The 4,756-nt window shown below is 35.4% G+C and overlaps 1 pseudogene; it reads right to left on the bottom strand.

Annotated features, from left to right (window-relative positions):
• Window positions 1–407: 407 nt before the first annotated feature.
• On the bottom strand, window positions 408–1,079 carry LOC149148815 (NADH dehydrogenase [ubiquinone] flavoprotein 1, mitochondrial pseudogene; annotated as a pseudogene).
• Window positions 1,080–4,756: the final 3,677 nt, after the last annotated feature.

Below are 4,756 nucleotides of genomic sequence, written 5' to 3' on the forward strand. Positions count from 1 at the left end.
TACAAAGTGGTTTTTAGATTACCACGAACTGTATGGGGATACACATGCCTTGCAAGGCTTACATTTCACACTCCAACTCTCGAGTTGCCAGGTACATACACTACAACTACCACTACAAACATCCTAGACTTGCTTACTAATGTATGTGACATATACTATGAGTCTGCCTTATTTCAACACACAATATTTTACCTTGTTTGTCCATCCATTGCTGCATCAACCAACTTCTCCTAGAATCATACTTAGTGCTTTCATCTTGAATCTTTCTAACTTCAATTAGCAATTGCTAGAGTGATCAATTCTAACTAATTGCATTTACATGGTGAGTTGATCAGGCTCAACATGTTTCACTTACAAAATTAAAAAGAATTCAAGAACACTTACACTAGTATGCACGACAGTGATCTCTAATGGAGGTGGGAGGCGCAATACATACAATCAATCTTCCCATCATAGCAGACAAGGTCCTTCTTCTTTTCGAAGAGGGTTCTCAACTCGCTCTCTTCAATGCACTCCTCCCCCACACTGTGTATCAACTGGAACTTCTCCTCCATGCTAAGCTTTGTCCCTGAATTGTTCTTGCGGCCAAAGCTAGCAAACCACTCAGGGCCCCTGCGGAGTATGGTTGGTGAAACAGCCACTGTCTCCACATTTGTAACTGTTGTTGGATAGCCATAAAGACCAGCATTGGTAGGAAAAAGAGGTTTCAATCGAGGCTTACCTTGTTTTCCCTCCAAGCTCTCAAGTAAAGAAGTCTCTTCCCCACATATGTAAGCACCAGCTCCAAAGTGAATATGAACATCAAAATCATAACCTGAACCACAGGCATTTTTCCCTAAGAATCCTGCTGCATATGCTTCATTGAGAGCATTTTGTAAGGCTTTCCTCTCATTTACATATTCCCCTCTAATGTAAATGTATGCAGCACTAGCATGCATACCGACACCTGCAATCAAGCATCCCTCAATAAGCTTGTGGGGATCATGTCTCATAATCTCTCTATCTTTGCAGGTCCCCGGTTCACTCTCATCGGCATTCACAACAAGATATGATGGTCTTCCATCCGATACTTTTGACATAAATGACCATTTTAAACCGGATGGAAATCCTGCACCTCCCCGGCCACGCAGACCTGATTTCTTTGCGGTGGATCCACGAAAAGACCATTTATCCAGGAAACAACACGTCCACTCATCTTTCTTGCTTGGTCATCAAAGCATGGCCCATACAGCAGAGAAGCCATGGCATTCATGGAAACCCATCCAACGCCGTTGGCTCGACCACGCTGCACCGTCAGCTCAACTGCTATCTTGCTTAATAAAATATTGCACAACAAAATCTTTCGGTCTAGGCTACTTCAAGGACACAGGAAATGTGAAGGAGTCGATACCACCACTGCTCACACTTCGATCCGCTCACACAGCCCATGCTTATCATCCACTGAGTATGATCCACCTGAAGATCGACTTGCACAACAATAGAACCACAAATCTGATCCATAGATCCACCGAACAGCCACAAATCTGATCCACAGGTCCACCAAACAACCACAGATCTTGAATCAAATCTTAGGGGTTGATTGCCACAACCACCGCTTCTCTTCTAGTGAAGCGCTCAAGCAATCCACTGATTACAATCTCCCACCGAGCTTGAACAAGACTACTGTAAGACAACGATTCACAGGAGAGATCCTCGGACATGTGTTATCATCGACGGTCTTGCTACTTTCATGGATCTTGAAAATAACATGTAGAGGTGGACTTCTCCTGCAAAATTTCAAACAATGAAGCAGTGCCAAAACAATGGCGTGGTGCGGTGGACCTCCCCCTCAGGTCACTGTCTCAAATGGAGCTATGAATCCTTTATGATGGACAAACAAGAAAAACATTCACCCAACTCTTTATTTCCCTTAGCACAGGAGGGGCTAAGCCCACGAGGGGCCAGCCCTCAGGGCTCTGATACCAACTTAAAATATCAATATGCACAATATCTGTGTTATATTCATTAAAAATAAGATTACATATATACACGAATGTTGTCTCAAGATAGGAAGACTATTTTGGACACACAATCTGTTGGTTGAGGAAATCTCTCAACCACACACCAAATTAGGAACAAGTAGATATAGTGAACTCCTATAGAATAGGAACTCACTCACATAGAAAGAATCACAACTAGATATTCCAACAAAAATATCAATTAGAGTTTAAATCTGCATCATCAATGTCATTTCTTATAATCATTTTCACACGTTTAGGTGTATTTTTTTATTTTTTATTTTATATATATTTAAAAAAAGTTTTGATGGTTTGAAATTGTATTTTTTTTTTTTTTATTTTGTGAATTTTTTATCTATATAATAATGTGTTCGTGTAAATTTACAAAAAAATGATATTGAGGTGGAGGACTTGCTCTAACCGTTAAAAGTGGTCAGAATCTAATTAAAAGAATTTCAAAAAATCTTGTGGTAGTAGTGTTTGAATCATGTTTTTGATGGTGGAAATGGATTTAGTGCCACCAAAAACCTCTAAGGCACCCAAAATCTTGAAGTTTGACTCTTTAACTTAGATTTACAAAATTCCATAATTTTCTGAGAAAAACCTAATTTTTTTTATAAAATAGAAATTAATTATTTATATAATCTTTTTAAATTTTGAATAGAAATTTAACTACAAACAATGGAAAGGGAAAGCCATTTATGAAAACATAAGATATCCATAAAACTCCCCCAAATCTCATATCATCTGTAGTTTGAGAAATCCCTACCGACAAAATCTTCCCTTCACAAAAATTGTCCTGACCTCTCCCTGACTATTTGATTTAATAGAACCTTCCATTCAAAGGATTGTCCTGATCTAGTCACTGCCTATATGGTTTAAAAAATAAAACAATCTGTTTGCAGACATCCACAAAGAATGAAAGCAGAATTAGGTGGAGAGACCCCACAGTAACTCTGCTCTGCCTCGATGGTTAACTTTTTTTTTAAAAACCAATCTTTTTGCAGGCGTCCACTGACAATGAAACCAGAGTTAGGTCTACAGATCCCACAGTGGGAACGCAGGCTCACATTAAAGAAAAGGTACCTCGAAACGCCCACATCACGAGATCCTATCTCAGTGAAAAATTGGAATCATTTGACCCTCACGTCATGCGATGTCGTGCCTTAATGTTCTGAATTTGATCCCTGAAAATAACTGGCCTGTCAATGGGTAGTGAAGGTACTAGATTGTATAGATTCACGCTTGGATTTTAGCAATAATTGATTTTTTTTTAATTTTTAATAAATGTAGAAAATTATATATGTTTGTTATATATTAGATACGAGTAAATTAATGGAATTGTTTTTAGTGTGATTTTTTTGGATTTCTCGGTGTTGGAATAGTGGAAAATTTTGAGGTTAAATCTTGATTTGGGTTATTTATACTAGTTTTTTTTACTGTAAATATGGATTCAGCATCCTGAAAACCCCTAGAACACTTCGATTGTGCCGGCTTACCCATTAAACTTGGGATTTCATAAAATTCCTACCATATTTTAGAAAAATTAAATAAAAAAACCGATAAAAAACTTCGAAAAAAATCAAACTAAAACCAACTTGCAAACCAATTATTTGTCATCAAATTTAATCAATTTGTCCCACAGATATAGGCATGAGCGAACCAATTATTTGTCGTCGAATTTTATCACTTTGTCCCACAAAGTTTGAATGGTTGTTGCCAGTTATTTGTTGTCGAATTTGATGACTTTGTCACACTTCTGTCACACAAAGTTTGACTGGTTGTTGGGTGTTCAGTAAACAGAACTGTAAGGTGTCATGACAGTCACGCGGTGGAAATTTCGTGGGTACGTCGAGTTGTTCATGAAAGTCGTCGACTCTATTTGTCTGATTGTACAAATATTCCAAATGTGTAATTATCATGCAAATTTAAAATATACTTTTTAATTAGTCTTGTAGGATTAAATAAATCGTCTTTCAAAACTAAGGAGCCAGTAAAATTTAACCAAAAAAGGAAAAATATCAAGATAAAATCTGAAGAAATATTATTTAATCTAGCTTTCGTGAATTAAAATATTTAATATAATTAACTATTAATTTAATAATTAAAAAGGTTAAAATTATTGATTTAAATAGTAATATTTTTTAAAAAATAATAATAATATAATTTTAAGGTTATAGTTAAGTTAGATATTAAATTGGTGTATAAGATTTTTTTATTTGTGGAACAAAATATTTTTTTTATTTGACTACAAAAATTTGTATCGGTGTAGATATTTTATCTTTTATTGGATTTGAATCTACGATCTTTTTTATTTGTGGAACAAAATACCTTTTTTATTTGACTACAAAAATTTGTATCGGTGTAGATATTTTATCTTTTATTAGATTTGAATCTATGATCTTTTAGGAAGAAGCACAAATTTATATATGGAATGGAGCATTCCTATTAAAAAGTCATAATGCAACCTTTGGACTACTATGACTTATACTGCAACTTTGTTCAAACTACCATGGTTAAGAGTCAATATTGTTCTTACCATTAAAACATAAAGTGCATAAGATTCCTTGCTTTAATAACAAAAGTACAATTATCATACTTAACTTATGACCTAATGTAGGGCTTTTGAGTTTAAGACTATACCATAAAAAGATCTTTGCATATACACTCATTTATAAGCTCTAGAAATATTAGTAAAAAACATAATACATAAATAACAAATATAACAATGAACTCTAGTCCAAAGCTACTTAGGTTTC

The sequence above is a fragment of the Pinus tabuliformis genome, chromosome 9, assembly GCF_031772625.1.
Source record: "Pinus tabuliformis cultivar Carrire ecotype Pingquan chromosome 9, CPIR1, whole genome shotgun sequence".
Classification (NCBI taxonomy): domain Eukaryota; kingdom Viridiplantae; phylum Streptophyta; class Pinopsida; order Pinales; family Pinaceae; genus Pinus; species Pinus tabuliformis.